Raw genomic sequence first — 20,266 nt, 5'->3', positions numbered from 1 at the left:
GAGCTAACATTCTGAGGTGGGGGGGCGGGGGGAATAAATCATCTTTTAATCCTTTTGGGCTAGGGGAAGTTCCAGGATACACCACTGAACCAAAAAACATTTAGTATCTGAGCTCAAGTTTTTGTTAAATCATAAATATCTGCCCAGAATGAAGAGGCTCCTCCAAGTTATCAGCAAGTTTCCTCCCTACTAAACACCTCCATGAATACCAAGGGCATCCCCAGATGGAAAAATACGACTGCTAAGTACGCGTGACAGAGCATTTCAGCCATAATTATAGAAGCTGTTGTGCCTTCACTGATTGCAATTAAGTGATCTCACACATTGACTTAAGAACTGTGTTGTATCAAACCACAAAAAGTCCAGCTCTCATAAGCTCAATCACATCATCCCTAAGGTCTGCGTTAGATCTGAATCGTACCATAGTTCATATATTTTTTAATCTGTATAGTATATAAATCTCATAAGCAAATAGCTAATGAAAAGCAGAACGCAGGAAATCTTACAGGACAAACAGAGGTCATCTATCTCAAAGAGGCTATGTTGTCTTTTTGATTTCTGCTGCCAAATCTCTGCTCTATAAATAAAAGTGCATTTGTTGCATCAAGTTTTATTCCCAATTTTGGGGTTTGTATTTTATAATGAAAGGAATTCCACTTTAAATATGTTAGCATTTCTCTTCTCCCTACCAAGCACTGAGAAGGAAAATAGTTTTTTACCTACACCTGCACATTGCCTGAAACCTGAGGACTGGATTTCAAACCATCATGAAAGGCTGTGACAGAGCATGTGGGCCCACTACACAGACACAGAATATTTGTCAAATTTTGGTTCAGATTTAGGCTTCACTGAAGACATCATCATCAACTCCTTTTTCAAACATGGTTAAAGTTCTGATGTTCAGGTCTAACTGGGACATTCAGGAACTGCTTCCAATTCTGCATTTCTTAAGTAGGAAGAGGTGTCTCTGAATCTCTTCTCATCTAACAGACTGAAAAAACAAGCCAAAAAATTCCTCCTACCCTTTCTTCTGGGATGTAATGAACAGATCTAAACCACTCTCTGCAGGAACACTGATTTATGTATTTGAATCAACTTAGCCCTTCCTGCTTTTAAAGCAGGTCAGCAACTGGAGTGGAAGTTTTAAACAATTCCTACATAACCCCTTTCTTCAGCTACCTCAGCTCCCGTACAAAGGAGAGATCGATATCACTCTCTGGTTTTCAGCTAGAGAAATGGAGGCAGGGGCATCAAAGCCCTTGCCCAGCATCATTCCCCAGTACTGTGGTGGAGCAGGAAACCCCAGTGCTCTGGAAGTCAGCCATGCTCCAGGGAAGAGGGTGGGAGAAAAGAAGCGGTTATCAATAATTTTTTTTCCTGTTTGTATAGTTATTGGTGAACACCAGGCACCTGCACAGTCTCCAGGTGAAATACATCTCCACCGAATGGTTTTATGCAACATATTACCTGTATGTATATGTACCTGGTTGACAGCCTAAAAAGCTCAATGCATTTTCCACAGGGATATAGTTTATTCAGTGTCTTCAGCTGGGAGGTACAAAAGAGGGGGGAAAAAAAAAAAGAAAAAAATCATTCCAATGATAGAGTCTACTTCAGTATTGTTTTGGTTACCCTCTGGCTTGCTTTCTTTATGTTCACTTTCTCCTAAGGGATAGTGCCAGCAAGACCTGCACCACCACAAAAAAAAAAAAAAAAAGAATGAAGAAGGCTCTAGAAGGAACGGATGCATTAAGTCTGCCATCTCTCATATTCTCTCCCTTCATTAAACAAGCGTCACTGTTTTGCTTCATTGCTTCTGTGCACCAGACTAACGGCTTCCAAGATTTTTCCACAACAAAATCCAAACCCCTGTTCCAGCACAGTATTCTGGATGATTTTTCCAGTGCACACATATTCCCCCAGCTGACTTCTTTCATTTCCAAGTTATTGTACTATTAGAATGACAACATCAGATTTATTACATCGTAGATGTATCTTAAATAACCCAGAGAGGCGCTGACATTCCCCGCTCTGGATGGGGCCTATGCAAACCCCTCTCTCCCGCTGGAAGGACAAGCTGAGATCAGATTGATGTGGAGTTTTTCAGCAGGGGATGATTAAAAGTAAAAATCTGGGGGAGGGTAGGTATTTTGAAGAAAAACTTCTCTATTCTCAGAAGAAAAGGAAAACTATTTTGAGGCAGCATTACAAACCATAAGACTGTGCTGAAACAGAGGTTATAGTGGGAAAAGACTTAGTAGGCTGTAAAGGCAACAGTAGGTTTAGTACATAGCTCATGGGACTCAGCAGCAGAAATATTGAATTTATTCCAGTCTGCTACTAAATCATGTGACTAAGGCATTTCCCTCAGTTTTCTCATCTGTTAAACAGTTAACAATGCTGCTTCCCACTAATGATGCCTCAGAGATGCTTGGAAAACGCTCTGAGATGCAGAGGAAGGAAGCGGTACGGCAGACAAAAGCTCTTAGTCTTCACAGGGACAAGAATCTATCGTTGTGAACACTAAATTCGTGACCCAACTGAGATGAAAGACCAAGCATTAGTTTTCCACTTTATATAAAACATAAGGCTCTGTATAAAACATAATACTATCTATCAGCCTCAAGGCAAGGCTACTTCATAATTCTGTATTTCTTCCAAAGTACTTGGGGGGGGGGGGGGGGGGACACGACCTGACAACGACACCAAAACCAAAAAGCCAAACAGCAAGACAACCCTCAGCAGAAAAAGACAGTCATGACAAAGGTAGCAGCCTTTTCAACAGAAGTATTCACCTAAAAAGCAAGCAGTTCATTGTCTATGGCAAGGTAGGTGTTGCTGCAATTACAGATTTCTGGTATTCACAATTAAAACCCTAATTCTCAACCTATGCAGAGCAAGGGAACAGCCAGAAGCATTCTGTCCAGATCCACCACATAAGCACATGGGCTGAGCGTTGCCTCTACATTTGTGGGAACATTTGTGTGCTGATGAAAATGCAATCTTTTTATATTGATAGAAAACATTTTCAAAAGCAATTATTCAGCAAAGAAGCTGGTTTACAACAAATTATGAGATAAGGCTAAAATCTATCTGTGCTTTCCTGGGCCTTTAAAAGACTGAACAGAGATGAAAGGCAAGTCCGGGCATGCCAGTGGGAGCAGGCAAATGACTTATAAGATCACTGGTTACACACATAGGAAATTCTCTTTATTGCCAGTGTCTGACTAGAGAGGAAAAATAAATACATAAAAAAATATAAATCAATCTGTTGTGGTTAGACTTAAAGACACACAGCTTCACCAGCCATCTTCACTTTGTGCTTTATACAAAGCTTCACTTTGTTTGAAACGTTGTGTCTTGCAGCAAGAGAGGAGCACAAGGCTTGGTCTGTCACAAGGTAGACTACAGAGGGATGTTGTTACCGACAGAGACACAGGGCATTACACTTCTTGGGTTATTTTCTCCAGTTGGGCCTTTTGTTCAGGGTCTTTGGGACATTTTACTCCATGCCTCCTTTTCCACACCTAGGAACTGGGGAACGATATGGTCATTTTTATTACATATTTGTATTTTCAGTATGGGAGAATATATTCTTTACATGTAAGGCTCATTTCTGCAGCACAGCTGCTCTCTGACCAAAGACTTTTTGTGTTTCAGATTTATACTGCTTTCAAATGCCAGATGAGCCAGGCAAAATAGGGAGAGGGCAATGAGCACCCTGGAAGAAGGGCCACAGGTGGGTGAAGTAAGAGTCAGAGTGTGGCCTGCAGGAAAACACATTCCTGGTGGTGCTTGGAGAGCAGAGGCTCCAGAGAGGAGAGTTTACCATAATTCTGCAATGAGTAAGGAATCCACACAGCTTCCAGTGGGGGCATGTGATCCATTTAACTTCATAGTGGAGGAAAAGACCTTTCCCCACCACCGCCTGACTGGACTGTGCCAACAGCAATTCAGACAACTGAGCTACGCTCGCAGGCTCCACCGTCACCTCTTGCATGGAACCAATCCCTACCGAAATGGCACTTATTCTCTGCATTACTTCGTTCGTGACTTAAGTTTTCATCTTTAAATGGAAGTTATTTCTTTCCTCACAGCTTTCCACATTCCCTGCCTGGTTCTGAGCAACTGCAACTTCGTCTGATGTTAATGACATCACCCCTGTTGGGACCTGCCGCTCCATCCCCTTGGGGAGCTCTGGCACAGCAAGTCTGAATTGCATCCAAGTTTGTGACAGGCAGAGCTGTCCTTTCTCAAATAATAGCTGAAGAAAAATGGCTTATTTCGTCATGTAAGAGAGACTGATTTTTACTTTAATTCCAAACCAATTCCTTCCAAAAATAAAAGGCAAGTAAATGGTCAGTTCAGCTTGTCTACTGCCTTTCACAAGGCCATGACTAAGGGTTGGCAAGCTCACAGCCAGACTGTGAAATGGATGAATTTCCCCTCCCCACTCTTTTAAAAAGCGTAGCATCTTGGCTCACTCTAATGCCTCTTTAATCTCTTTTCAACATTCATACGTTCTCCCGACCAACTAGAATGCAATTGCTGCTGCATAGTCTATTTTTTTAAAAAAATAAACATTCCTTGTTCATTTTATTATTCGACATCATCTGTCTGATCCTGCACTATGGAGGCAGAGTGATTTTGGAACACCCATAAATCACACCACATAAACTAGCCTGAAATAACTTTTTTTTATTATTAATTTGGTTTACAGCCTATCATTGCAACCAGATTATCCTGCCACATATAAAGTCTAGATAGCTATCCATTTAAAAAAAAAAAAACAAACACAAACAAAACAACAAAAGACCCGAGGTACCAGCTGTGGCTCATACCACTGAAAGCAAGGGCTGAGGGAGTGGGAAGGAGGCAGCCCTTGCCCTCATTTCTGCATTTGCAGTACTCCAATAAATAATAATAATATTAAGATCATTTGCCATACTATAGCAGAAAGAGATAATTTGTATGTGAAATTATGAAAAAACAGAACTACTTATGAAACCGTAACTTTGACTTTCTGCAGCTTCACACGATTACTAGTTTCTCTGTCATAGCAAACATGTAGGAGAAGAGAGGTCAGACTTGCTCTCCTTGGCACAGAGAATGCCAATCTCTCTTTATTAATGCTTTATTTTGGAGAATTTGCTTTTAACCTGCCATTTTCCCCAAGATGTCACACGTGAGCAGTGCAAGTGTCACAGCACTGTATTCCACTTGATACCACTCTCAACTCAAAGCAATTTTACATCAGCTTCACTGGAGTATCTTCTGCTTCACACTGGCCAAGGAAACCCCAATCTTGTTCTCATACTATCTTTCACCAACTAAACCGTACAGGGTTGCATGGTTCGGAACTATTAAGGCAACAACTAAAATTGAAATGGTTTCTTGGACATCTCTCCATATCTTCTGAAAAACAAACCCTGGGGTGAGAGTGGTTCCCTTCAAGTTTCTCAAGGCAACAAAAACCTACCTGGGAGTCTGTTTGGTAATACCAAATTAGAGGGCTAAACTAAAGTATTACGGCTAACAAAGAATCGGGGAAAAAACCTCCTACCAAAAAAGCACTTGCTGTATTTTGCTCATTAGACTGTGTCAAACTGAAACGTCGCGTAAAGGGGAGGGAAAGGGTTATTCACACTCCAAATTCTTTCTCAGTTTTTGTGGTTTACCAGTCACATTTTTCTGCCTAACACTTAGCTTCTCTGCTTTTCTGCTTAGGGACAGAGCCTTGCAAACAATAAAACGATGATTACACAGAGCTTCATTTGAAATAATAAAACCATCAAATTTCAACGGGAATTCACATCGGGCCACCAGTATATCTGTACTTGAGCCCTACCTATCCTGAAGTCTATTACCAGACCTCTAAATCCAGATATCCTCATAGGTGCCAGCTCTTGTCAACGAGATAGACGACAGCCCACATCGGGCATGCTGCTCCCTACTGATGTGGCATCCTGCTGCTCACCAAGGGTCTGGTTTGGTTTCTTTATACATGACACTCAGCTGAAGAACGGCAGTCAGACATGAAGGTTAGTCTCCCCTCGCACCTTCAACAAGTTATACTGGCTGCAGGCAGAGCGCCTTTGGTAACAGCCTCACACTCCCTGGCCAGGTGACTTGTGCCAGTTGCACCGACACCATCCCCAGGGCTGCAGCTTCAGTTCAAGCTTGCCCTAGACGACTACCAGGTGGCTCACTGAAGATAAGCAGCAGGATCCTAGCCGACAAGCAGGCAATATGCACAAGCTCAAGCCCCGAGATAAGAGGCCAAGTCAGACAATCTTAATGTTTAATTTCCATGAGCCACTACCCCTTCCCTGCTGCACAGGAATGACTGAGGATAAAACTGTTAAGCTAGGATACAAGAGGAGCATGAGCTGTTTAAACAAACAGCAGCACCAACCTGGTTGCTTTTGAAGTGCTAGCCGTAGGGACGGCATCTTTTGCACGAGTTTTGTAGAGGAGACTGCAATAAGGCACAGAACATGCATGAGGCTTGTATTAATAACTGGGTTTGTGTTAGTAGCCAAGGAAGAGAGGGAAGAGAGCAGGGATATAGTGTAACTGGATCCTGGCTTAGGAAGGAAAGACATACACGGAGGAAGAGAGGAAGGAAAGCCAGAAAACCTTCTCATAGTTGACCACACTTGTTTTCCACAACTGAGGTTTCCAGCCACCCTTTTTACTACAAAAGAAACAAAATAAATATAAGCAAAGTAGAGGATTTATGCGAGCTCTGTGGGCGTGGGAGCGGGACACATATGACGTAAGCTGGTATCACAGCAAGACTGTGAATCACAGGGTAATCAAATGAGAAGTTCCTGCCCAAACAACACACACAGTGTTGGACTACAGGTCTTGTAGGCAACAGCGCTGAGCTCACAGATTGAGGGCTAAAAAAAGCCCACGGTACAGACAAAATGGAAGCCTCTAACAGACACAGCAAAAAATGAAAGACATCCTGGGCTCTGTAACAGTATGGAGTCACATTTTATCGATCTCAGAGCAGAACCACCTTAAATCCACAGAGAAAACTTGGGCTCTTGCTTCATCCCACAATCTCTCTGCTGAAAACTTGTTCTGGAACTTGTACATAATGAATTACATGAAGAAGATTTAAAGATCTTCTCAGGTACCTTTGAACACCCCCAAACACTCTAACTAAAATTACCAGTTTTCTAGCTATTTTTCAACAAACAAACAAAAGGTCTTCCCTGGAGAAGACAGGTCTGAGGATTTGTCTTGATATTCTCTGTGGAAAAGTCACCTTCAGAGTAGGACTTCCAGCTCCTTGGAAGAGCAGCATTTTTTGTCAGTCCGACTGATTCAGCCCTTTGCTCTTCCTTGGAAGCTGGAGCCGTTTCTACACTGCTCAGGGCAGGTTGTCCTTTCAGCCGAAACCTGTAAAAGCCACACTCCTGCGTGCAACTTGCAGAGCTTACAGATTCCAACGTGGGCATTCAGGCATGTGAGAATTAGGACAGATACATCACCTGTGCTATTTGGCATTTATGGGGCAGCTTTAGCCCAAAGTATTCATTGTTTTCAGCCTTTACCTGGCTAATCCTTTCAACAGCCTCAAAAGGCATTCTCTCTCTCCTGATTTCTCTTTAGCTTTCAATCATTAAATGCTAAAATCAGGGTGCGATCATTATATGAAATATTGTTCAAAGCCAGAAGACCCTTCTTTTTTTTTTTTTTTTTTTTTTTTTAAGAAGGCTAAAATCCAATTTTAGTACTTTTTGAGGTTCGGAAAAGCAACAGTAACAGAAAAAGGCAGCAAGAACTCTGAGTCAAGCAGGAGATGCCAAGCCGATTCAGAATCCAGCTCTGACCGAGATCTGGACCACTGGTGCCATGTACTCAGGAGAAAGACAACGGCCTGGATGTCATCTCAGCCCCACAACTCAGAGAAAAGAAAAGAAGTGACACTCAACAAAATGCAAGGAATATGCAAGCTTAAATGGTAAATGCCAGAGCAGAAGATTAAAATAAATCACATCTGAAGCAAATCTAGTGAAAACCACAAGCATAATAAAAAACAGACAGAAAAACACAACGTAGCTGGGTCACTAGCTATGAGTTTTCTCTGATAATGTTTCCAGTAAGTCCCAGAAAATAAATCTCATTGTGGAACCTATAAGAACAGCCCTTCTGAGTGTGTACACACACAGATGCAAAAGACTGAGAACTGGGTTTTAGGAAACAGCATAGTTAGTGATTTCTCCAAACCAGTGTAGTTGCACAGTTTTCTCTGAAATACCATCTGTATGCACTGAGGGGAGGCAGAAAGGAAATATGCTGCTTAAAAACAAGCTCCACTTCTTTTTACAAGCAAAACCACATACAGACTCTACCACTGGTAGCCCCCACTATAAGGTGTGATCAGCAGCCCCCCTAGGGCCTCCAGGCTCTTATCTGAGCATTCTGGAGTCATGGGAGACCTACAGGAAAGGCCACATCCAGAAGCTACAAAAGCAAATAAATCCCAAATTGTTATGTTCTTTACAGCAGTCTGACCTTTCCCTATGAGAGGTTGTGGCACAAGCTGAGTTGGATTCGTGGTACTGACCACACTTTGTCAGTATGAGCACCGGCAAGTCAAGGGATATACACCTGCCAGGGGCACAGTCAGGGAAAAGGCAAGACCAATTTCTATTGAGAACAGTTAGCTGAGTTGTGCTGCCAGACTAGACAACCGTAATTCCACTTCTCGGTACATGCAGCCCCCTCTTCTCTTCTCCTCAGGCCATCTCCATCCATTTTTTTTTATTTACTACTTCTTCCATGGTTGTCAGAGCTCATCTCAGACTGAAAGCTCTTTCAGACAGAAAATGCAGTGCCTTGCACTGTGGGTCTTGATATAGCGAAACAGCGACCAGAGGTGAGCTTTGGATTTGGTGGAAAGCTGTTCCTGCTTACAGTGCATAACAGCTCAGCTTTTCAACAGTTCCTGCCATACATAGGTAAACTACTGATGGCCCCTTCTCCACTGTAACAACAGAACTCACAGGACTACTAAATATTCTGCCTGAACTATCCCAAATGGAACCAGGGACATAGTCAAGTAGCCTATTAATTGCACTGAATTGCCACACTGAAGACAGCCCACTGCAATGGCAGGACTACCCAGGTGGCAATGCTGAGAAGACTCTCGTGTAATAAAGGAATAAAAGACCTGTTTCTCCTCTTGCGTACACCAAGATGCTGCGACGCCACTGACTTATGCAACTTATGTACCAACATCAGTATGAGCAAAAAGAGACTAAGACTCAGACACTATTCTGGCAGATGAAAGGCTTTGCAGGAAAGCACAGGCAATAGTTGAGCTATGCAGTACATGCCATTATCTGCAGACACGCTTATTAAAGCTTTAGCAGCCTCCAGGTCTCTTAGCTTACAGAAACAACAGTAACAATGTGCAATGCAGTTTGGTAATTGTCACTGCGCAGACAAAATAAGGATAAGGTAAGCATGCGCTTCTCTTCCCTCTCAAAACTGGTGAATCCCCCCTACCTTACTGTTAACAGGGAAAGAGAAGTACACATACGTGTAGCCACCTTCCATGCATTGGGCATTCAGGCTGCGCCACACTCCTAGGCCAGCTATTGTCAGGTTAATACATCAGACTTGCTTTTGATGGTCTGTATTCATTTCTGCCTTACTTACACATCACAACTCGGAAAAACCTTGGTGAAATCATGTGAATTTCCCAGTGAACCATTTGCTCATCTTGAAGAGACTGAGAGTCTGGGTTGTATTCGTAGGAGGAAATGGTGAGAGGCTTGCAAAGCCAGCCTTGCATAACCTCACTGACATCAAAGGCTTGCCAGGGTTTTAAATCAGATCAAAATTTGACTATGCAGCATTTGCACTAGAAACAATCAAAACTCAGATAGCCTTAGAAGCAATTTAAGATTCATGCTCAAATTTTCACCCAGAACTTTTCTTTACAATTTCCGTGTCTTTATTTTTGGTAAAGTAGAACAGTTTAAGATAAGATTATTCATATTTAGTAAATCAATTTATGGGTCTTCTAAAACAACTGCTTAAAATGTCTGAGCCTGTGCAGAGAACACCAGAATACTAAACATCTGACATGTTCAATGAAGCATTTCTGTAGAGAATTAAGAATAGATAAGAAGGGTATGAGGAAAGAGGATAAAATGTAATCAACAGTGAGGGGAAGAACCCAACCTATTACTTGCTAGGTTTTTTGAGAGGCAAATAACTGACCTGAATGAAAACACTAATACCTGCTTACTGCACTACATTCTGCATCATGAATAATACAAACAGCTCCCCTTTGTATTGAAAATAAAACTCTCACTTGAGCTTTCATGGTTACTGGGCAGCTGGAGAGTCTCAAGATTAAATAACATCCTTAGGTTACAACTGGAAAACATTCACAGTTTTGTAGCTTGTGAGTGAAACAGTTTTGTATTTTAGCCGTTGTCCCAATCCAAGAAGAGTGTGAAGTGTATCCAAAAGACGTTCACTATCTAGAAGACATTCACTGTCCGTGGAGGGAGAGGTCTTAGCAAGAGACAGCACGTTCTTGACAGGCGGCCTAATCCAAATATGACAACAGCTGCCAACTTCCAAATTCCCAGGCCCACAGTTCGGGACAAAGCTGCCACATACAAGGTACGTCACTTGCTGCTCATGTGCAAGAATCACACCGTATCAGCAGATCGCATCTCACCACGTGCATGGGAATCCAGCACAAACTCCTAGCTAAGAACATCTGGTGCCAGCAGGAGCGAGAGCTTTGCCCCCCATTTTTTCCAGAGTCTCTACATTCACAGCACATGTGCAAAGGTGTAAAGACATACTATTGCGAAACAGAGGTATATGTAACTCCAGAGTAGCGGAAGTGACCGATACCCATAGGATTAGAAGTATAGTTTAGTTGGGGTGACTTTCTGCACGGACAGAAGTTCATAAATGCCTTTGTTCTTAGTCACCTAGGTAAGACAAATTTGTTCTGATGGAACAGATATATGAACAGCAACAAGGATTAATTACCACATAATTAATTAATGGAAAAGTCTGGATGAAATGATAAACCAGTGGAAAGATTTAAAAAAAAAAATTGAACTGTGACATAGATCCTCAGTAAATAGATCCATTTATTACCATTAACACAGAGAGACAGCATTACTGTTTCTTTCTTTGCCATATAAAGTTATAATTAATTATGCAGTACAGTCATCAACACCTGAGATGGATTAACTATCAGCTATACTCTTACAAGACCAGACTCTTTGAGAGGAGAGAGCTTTGTAGATACTTGATACTGTCTCAGCATCTGTTACCTTAGCATAGGCTTAACACAGCGAACGCCTCACGTGGCACGTTATAGATGCAGAAAAAAAGGGGAAGGGAGTGTATTTAATTTCAAAATACGCACTTCATAGTTTATCACATCCATTTTATAGATAAATAGAGTGAGGCACAAGGAGCTCACTGACTCGTGGCAAACCATTTGACCGTGCCCTACTTTTAGCATGAGCTTCCTTTTTGGACTGCAAAGTCCTGGAGTTTGTCAGACAAACGCGAGCAGGCTACGCTGCACGTCACTGACACGAGGCACTTTCTCTACAGCAAAAGATACAACAACTTTCACCTCAGAGAGACCCAGAAAGGAATAATGAAAGGGCTGTGAGATTAAATCAGCCCAAATTGATAATGAACTCCAGGTTTGTTTTGAACTGAGCTCACTCTTAGATCGTGTCCCTCACACTAAGTGACTCAGGGGGTTGGTTTGGAATCAGGAATGTTTTGAATTGCTATGTTCTGGATTTCATTATTCCCCTCTGGGCAAGTGGATACATTTGAGAGCCTGAAACTTCATTTGTAGAAATCCTGCTATAGCTGGAAAAGCAGGAATCAAACCAACCAGGACAGAATATGTGCTGATGCCTCTGAGTCAGCATTCAAATTCCTACCCCACTTCAGCACTTAGCAAGTCTGGAAGGGGCAAGGGGACAAAAGGGAAAAGAGGCTTTTCTTACAGTTCCAGCAGCACGCAGCCACGTGTGTGGTACGGGAAACAGCCCTGGTCTCTGCTTGTCAGAAACTTTTTTCTACGTGAAGCAGCTCATTGTATAATACTTGCAATTCTGTTCCTGGTTTACTCCGTTTCTCACCTTCCTACCAGCCGGTGGCTGTAACTGCTGCTATCTCAGGGAGAGGTTAGTGTTTTTCCTTTTGACAGGAGACTTGTTGCTGCAAGTCTGATATATTTAACATTCTTTCTACCTGGTTCATTTACTAACACACAATAATTAGCTTCCAGAGATAATTGGCGTAGCTCAAAGGACTTGTTCACTGAGATTTGTAACCAAAGTTTTTAGTCTGAGCAAACATAAAGGAAATTAAAAAAAAAAAAGAAAGAAGACAGAGTATGTGTTCAAGATGAGACTTGAAGCAAAGCCTCAGCCCAGTAAAGCTCCCTGCGCAGCACTGAAACCCAGGGAATAACAACGGAGGAATGCACACAAGGAGAAAGCTAAGTTCTGCAGTACAGGTGGACCTCAAATGTGATTGGGATTATGTGGAAGATGTGCTTCTACTCCTTACAGCCATTGTGTCTATTGGCCCACTCCCAGCAACAGTCATAGAGGTTTTATGGGCAACTCAAATATAAGATGAGATCAAAAATTAACGGAGATACTGACCGCACACATACCATACATTAAAGTAATTTAAGACAACTATTAATGCTCTTCTTTCTACAGCCTTCCCAAGAAATACTCAGGAGACACCAATTAAATCACAACTTTATGCTCCTTAAGGAGTTCAAGTAAATAGACATGCATCTATCATTTAAAATGGGAAAAGCAAAAAAGTACTTATTTTGGGAGGGGTGGAGACAGAAGGAATATTCTCAAGTGTTCGAAGGCAGAGGTGGAAAAATGAGGTGGTAAGATGGCCCCCAGGTCATGGCTTGTACAGTAAAAGGCCAACACACTAAAGCAAAAACTCTGACAGCTGACTGGGATCACCATCTGGGTGGGTTCAATGGAGAGATTTCCCAAAGTTCAAGTGAGAACAACCCCTGCCCAGTTACAGCAGGCAAGTGCTGATGGATGATAAACATGAGTTTGACTTTGAAGACAAAAGTTAAGATGAAATTGGGGTTCAAAGAACAAATTATGAGGCAAGAGATCTTGATCTTCACCACCACCTCAGACATGGTTTCATCTCTCACCCGATCACTACTTACTGAATTTTCAAAACTCCTTCCATACAGCAACTCACACTGAAAACAGTAAATGGCTACTGTGAATCAAGAAGTTCAAGATCTAACTTTGCCTGGCTCTTCATGTTTTCATTTGTAAAGTAGAGGCAATAAACATCTCACTACTTCAAAGCACTGAAGTGCTTTGAGATCCTCAAAATGAAAACACTAGGTAAACTACAGTTATGATCTGCTATGTGATCGCTGTAGGAACAGTGCAAGCTTGGTCTCTCAGATTTACAGCTCTTTTACAGATCATTCACTTTATTTTTTGTGTTACAACCATAGTGGATGACCAACTTACTGAATGCAGAAATGCTACTGTACTCCTTGAAGTATTCCTTCCTGCAGCTCTTTCCCCACCCCCAGACATATGTTAGTAGTTAGCAGCAGCTTGCTGAAGCTCAAAGCTTGACGGCGGGGGGGGGGGGGGCAATATCTGTGTTCACAACAGAACAGAATACCTAAAAAGACTGCCCTTGTCTATCTAGCTACATACACACACACTTGTTGCTTCTATATAAGGTTTTTAGTTAAGGCCAAGGAACATCTAACCAACAGAAGCACTAAATAATTAAAGTGGCCCCTATTATATATACCTGTTCTTGAATAAAAATAATGATAGCGCTCAGATTTTGGTAACATACCCTCATGGATCAGGAGTTATCCTTTAGCTTTAACGATGACAGTATCAGCACAGTAACTACTGTAGTTTATCCTGCCTTTACTGATGTGGTGGGAGCCTCACAGGAAGGCTGAGCCCTGTATCCAAAGCAAAGCCCTGTTCCCTTATGAAAGCTCCAAGGAGGAGCAGGGGACAACACACAGGACTAGTAAATGGAAAGGAAGAATGGCAAACCTGCTGCTAGGAATCCCTGGAAGACAACAAAAAAAAGTTTTCCGGCCTTCTGGTTTCTCTTATGCCAGAGACCTGAAGAGAGCAGAAGGTAAAGAAAAAGGTAAAGAGCCACTGACCTCTCCGGGCCAAGGCCAGGAATGTACAGCAATCAGGAGCCAAAGGAGAAGAGAGAGCGTGGTTGGTGGCGAACGTGCCACCAGGGCAGGGAATACCATCTGTGAAGTGCTAATTCCAGTCATCATCACTGCAACAAAAAAAACCCCCAGTGCTCGCAAGCATCAAACTACAGCCTGCCCTATACTTTTACATGTATCACTTAGAGCCGTGAGATGATGGGAACCACGGGAACAGACATCAAATCGGTGCCTACCGTAAGACAGATTCATATCTCATTCACTTCCTCAGAAGCACGTCTGTTACACAAACTCCCAGAAACACTGGCATCCCGCCCAAAGAGCACTTATTCAGCCAATTCAATTAATGTTATCATTAAGTCACAATATATCTAATGAATGGGACAGCCAAGTTACTACTTATTATCACAGCATTTCTCTTTGGAACAGTGTTAGTGACGGGATGCAGAGAGCAGATTCTGATGTACAGACGGCAGGGAGCAGATAAGGAAAGCTAAAACAGCCTGGACAAATCAGTTACTCTGCTCTGACTTCCAGAATTAGTCCTGGGAACAGAATTGTCACCTTGGCTTTAATTTGCACAGGGCCAACACCAGACTTTCTCCTGGTAAGAAGCAAGCCTGAAGTGAAGAATTCAACAAAAACCAAAATATTACAGCTTTTCAAGTTTTTAATCAGTTAATTAATAGAATCGTGACAACAGTATTTTGGAAGCTTTTATATGGCATGCTTTTTTTTTTTTTTTTTAAATGAGTAGAGCAAATGGACTCAACTCCAGATCACATCTTTTTTCACACATAGTTAATTGCTTGGCAGCACGCATCCTGAGAAACATGCTGCCTGTATGTGTTCACGTATTGCAGTTACCCAGCGCAGGATCAGCAAGGCATTCTTCAAGTTTCAGCAACAGTAACAATTTCACTGTTTTCGTTCCACTGGGATTGCTTTCTAAAACCTAGTTATCTCAAAGTTAATACCCCAAAACAGAAACATCCTAAAAAAAGATGACATAAAAAGGTTGAAATTCCACACTTGCATCTCTCTTGCATCTCCCCTTGTAGACTCTCCATCCGAGATGCCCTAAAGCTTCACGCACTGCTGTAAATACAATGCACTGACAAACGTAAGCCCCTAACCAATATGTTAAGAGTTGTTCTGCTGTGGCTAAAGCTTAGTGTGGCAGAAAGCTGTAGATAAGCAATGAAATGCTGACAAGGGAAGGGAACGGAACTGGACTTTCATTCCTGGGCTGTTGCTGGTTGGGAATAAAATCCTGCGGGGTTCATCAGCATAGGTAATGAAGCTTGGCAGAAGCATTATTTATGAGACCTCGTGTATGCTTTTACATTACAGATGTAAAAAGAATAGGCTGACACGTCCAGGGAACCTCAATGTATGGTGACAGCTGAAGGGGAACACCGTGCTTAGGAAGTCATCTTTGGCTAAACACTTCAGAGGTTTTTTCCTGAAGAACAGAGAGGCTCTGAGCACGCAGCTATGGGATGGTGCAAGGTGTGTACCAGTGTGATTGACAAAGTCTGTATAGGTAGCAAACTTTCTCTCTCTCATTGAAAAATGAGACAGAGAGGCCTGTTGGTTTAGCAAAGCAAGAGCTTGTCAACAAGCTACACGACACTGATTCTTTACAGGATTTGGCATTAAAGTCCTAGCTTCAGACTTTCTTCAGAAATTTAAATGCTCCTAGCTAAACGAATAACGTAGGTATTTCCCGTGCAATATGATTAAGGCTTCATAGTTATAACTTCTCGCATGTGGTTTCAAATGTACTGTTTTGTTTAAAAAGGACATTTGATCCAGTTCTCTGATCAAACCCAGTGCCTGGGAAGTTAAAAGCTATGATCAAGGCTGACTTCTTCCTTAACTCTATAGACCAGAGTTCAGGATTTGCCTGATGTAAATAAACTGCACAGAGTGGTTTGATTTTAGGTCTCCGTCTTATTTAACTGGCAGAAATACTGATTTTTGCTGATGCTGTTTTCTAAGAAAAATGCTTAGCTGACTGCTGAGCATTGCAGAGATGCTTGTGATAAGTCTAAACAAGTTAACCTAATCGCTGGAAGCAAAGTAATTGCAATAGCACAGCACTAAACATGGGTTAATATACCCTGCGAGGACTACCAGGATAAATCTGCCTGCAAGGAACTCCAGGGCACCACAGCTATCCTTCCTCAAATATTTAGGTCAACCCTGGTGTGTACTGCAGCATAGGAACACCTGGAATCTGAGAGAAACAAAAATATTTAAGAAAGGGAAAAGATGTTCATAATTAACTGGGAAGTTAATTTTCCTTGAGTTTTTCTACTCGAGTTTTCTCTGTAGTCTCTGAACCTTCTACGAGTTGTTCTTACAGATCAGGAGAACCTTGGAAGCCTGGGACAGTATTTTTGTGTTTGTGAACTGAGAAGGTGTGCACTACTGCAGTCTGTGTGTGCACGGAGGATGAGTCAAGTAGGAGCTGTTTGCCGCTGCCCTCTGTGTCAGCCTAGATCCAGACTGCTCTACGGATTTTATAACACATACAGAAAGCTGCTTCGTGTGTTTCTACAGCATGCACCTCTGACGTGAGCTTCTGGGCATTGCTGCTGTATCAATAATGGTGTCTGAGTCTCTCAAATTACAGTAATTGAACCAGACAAGACTCACTGGGTTTCATCTTCATCTCAGTTCAGGATTTCTTCCTCATCTAGGAGACTTTAATGTTTCAAACAGTGGGGCTTGCAGCACCTCCCTGCAAGTCTGCTTGACAGAGCAACAGATCCACTGTCAGGAAATTCTTCCCTTTGGTATTCAACTTGAAGTTCCTTTTTGCTTCCTTTTTTCTCCGCCAATTACCTCTCTGGAGCACACTAAGCAAATCCTTCAACATTTACATCTTTAAAAATAATATGGCATAATTAACTCCAGGGGAACAGCTTTCACCAAACTACATATATTTATCTCTTTTAATCTTGTGTTATTAATTTAACCCCTCCAGCCAGTCCCCGAGTTGTTTGGGTTCCTCTCCTCTGAGCTCATGCCAATTTGTTAGCTTTTTTTCTGGCAACTCAAATGAATAAAGCTGAGAGCAATGTGGTAGGTGTGGTCTCTTCTGAGCCACAGAAAAAAATCTCTATGGTTAAAGTCCACTCTGAACCATGAAGAACAACAGCACATTAAAATACTTCATAAATGGAAGCTAATTCCCACACCATCTCCCTGAGGAGGGGAAGTAAGCATCTGACCTATTTTACAGATTGGAAACAAAACATTTTACCTGTGGCCACAAGTGCAGAGTCAGTGTGACACCAATGTCTGAAATTCAGCATTTTCCCCTTAGTCTCGATTTGAGACCATTTCCATTGCTCTATAAAACAAAATTGAAGGAGCTCCAGAAAGAAAGTTTTCAGAAAGAAGTGATTTAGCCTCAATTCTCCTGTAATTCTGCTTCTAGCACTCTGCTCTTACATTATCGTATTGGCTCTGCTGCCGAGTACCATTTTGCTTCCCAAAATTGAGACACTGTTATGATACTTCCCTCCCTCGTTCTCATCCATCTGAAATTGTAGTCTGAATCTACAACCCTCTCAAGTTCAATCCACTTAAGCTTTGAAGCAAGTGTCAAAATATAGTACATCAAAGCATAAAACCGAGAACGTGCAACATCTCTGAAAAGCCACAGTGTGGGCAAAATACATTGCTCAAAAACTACAAGTCAGAGGTGTAGATTTGTAAAAAGAACTGAAGAAAAAGCAGTTCAGTGCAGGATCCTTCTATTTGGGTAAAAACTCTGTAACATTATAAAGTGTTGGCACCATTCAACTCGTGCTTCATATGTTTCAGCAGCACTGTGTGGTTGTTGGTCTTGACAGCCTAAGCAATGCCAAGTCCTTAGGGAGTGCTGCAATGAAACTGTTGCATGCCTGGCTGGAGAAGTAGCAGCTGTAGAGTGAGACCGTACAATAAAGAGAACATGTTTCAGCTTGATTTTTTTTTTAAAGCCATTTCTACAACTTCTACAAGCAGTTTGTTTCCTTTGCAGTCTCACTTGCACTCTGAGAACGGCTTTTTGGTGCCTCTTTCCCCACATGACCACTTCTGTAATCTGTCTTTTCCCCAAAACTTCAACAGAACTTTCTAAAAACAATACAAGTATCGCAGTCCTCCTATATCAGCCTATTAGTGACAGTTGCAGATGATTCTGGTTTAATACCTTTGATCTACTAAGTAGATGACCATATCTACATGCTTGAAAACTAAATAGGACTTGAATAACCTGATGCAGTCCATAAGGCACTTCGTCTAGCACTTGCATGAGTTTCCAAAGAGCTGTGACAACATAGACACCAGTGCTGAACTAGACATAGTTAAAATCAGTGCCTGATGCATCATGCTCAGGCTAACATCTATTTCTTTACTGTAAATATTAGTCGCACTCAGGACTTGAAAAAACAATGAGGAAAAAATTGAAAAAAAATCCTGGGGTATTATTCTAAGATTCAGCAGTGTTCAGGTTTCTGCATTTTTCGACTGCACTCCATGGTTTTTAAAACTTCTCACTATCACAGCAGCTAAAACCAACTACTTCTGCAGTGAAAACTAAAATTGTCCTGTAACTTTCAAATTATAGCAGTAATCACTTAAACAAGGAAACCCCAAACGCAACTGTCAATGAAACAGAGCTTACCGCTATGTCACAAGAATGACATCACATCATACAGCTTTCCGGCCTTGGAGCAGGTTGCAAGAGGCATCCCATCTGTTTCTTCCCTCCTCAGTCCCATGTACTCCTCACGACAGACTTCTTAAATAGTTGTATATCCCATCCGTACTAATTTCTGAGCTCACACGAGACAAGTAATCCTAAGGCTCCCAAAGCCAGCACTTCCTCATTCACACTCCCTTTCCAAAAGTCATCTGGTATCCCCAGAAAGTGGAGAGACACCACGGTATGGAGACTTACACAGTGTGGACCCTGTTCTCTAGATAGAGTTGTGCAGCGACTGTGAAAAAAGTCTGTACCTTCCACCAACACTAAGTATAAAAAGCTGGAAGAAAAAATAAAAAATTGGAGGAGGTGCTCAAGAGATCCTAGAAGAAATATCTTCTAGAAAGACAGAATCTCCTGATGACACTGCCCTTTCAATCAAGGCAAAATAAGACACTTGTAGAATCGTGCAGATTAGAAGAGAAGTGATAAATACTCTCAATTCTGTTTCTTAATAGGTAATCGTCATGCCTGTATCAGGACAGGGAAGAACGCCATTTGATGGGAGATTTCATTTATCCTGGAACCTAACCTTTCCCTGGGGAATCTCTTTCATGAAGTTGCATACAATACCTCTATTCATTGACCCTTTTTTTCATTAGTTGCTTTGCTTTAGGGGGTCCATTCCCTGCTCAGCCCTTTCCTCCAATTCCCCCTCCTCTTCCCCGTACTATCACGCGGTCACTTTATGAGCCACATTACTTTCTTCCATTCTGTTATCCTTGCAATATATATTTGATGTGCTTGGCGTACAGAACTGATGTCTGTTTAGATTAAAACCATGTTGTAATTTGAAGGAAAAACATACAAAGCCACGGCCGAGCATGACAGAAGAAAGCTACCCCCAAGTTTTGGAAGCTGCAGTATGTCCCTACAGGGAATAGCCTACTACCATGTTTATTACGTTAACCAGAAACAGGGGAAATGGCTGAGGTTTCACTGGTCTTTCCGCTCCGTACTGTACAGAGGCCAGTGCTCATTCCCCCCAGCTACGTAGGGTGAACATTTTACACATACTCTCATTTCTACTTAATGGTTCTTCCATCCTTTCAAATAATTCTCTCCACTGGCAAGCATGTGATTTATGCAACCTCAGCAGAAACGAATGGATTACGCAGCTAATGAATGAATCAAACAAACCCAAGAGGCTAAATCATATGATCAGCTGAATGGGGCTGAGTTTTTTAAATGGCACTTCTACTCCTTAGGTCTTTGTGCTTGGTTATACTGAGGTTTCAAAGAGCCAGAAT

General features: G+C 41.9%; 1 protein-coding gene across 8 annotated transcripts in view; it reads right to left on the bottom strand.

The window, feature by feature from the left end:
• ABTB2 (ankyrin repeat and BTB domain containing 2) overlaps positions 1-20,266 on the bottom strand; it is a 152,631-nt gene that overhangs the window by 67,074 nt on the left and 65,291 nt on the right. The gene's annotated exons all lie outside the window — the stretch shown is intronic.

Source organism: Grus americana, chromosome 5 (assembly GCF_028858705.1).
Source record: "Grus americana isolate bGruAme1 chromosome 5, bGruAme1.mat, whole genome shotgun sequence".
NCBI lineage: Eukaryota > Metazoa > Chordata > Aves > Gruiformes > Gruidae > Grus > Grus americana.
Note: the sequence above shows the minus strand (reverse complement) of the source record. Positions and strands in the feature narration are given on the sequence as shown.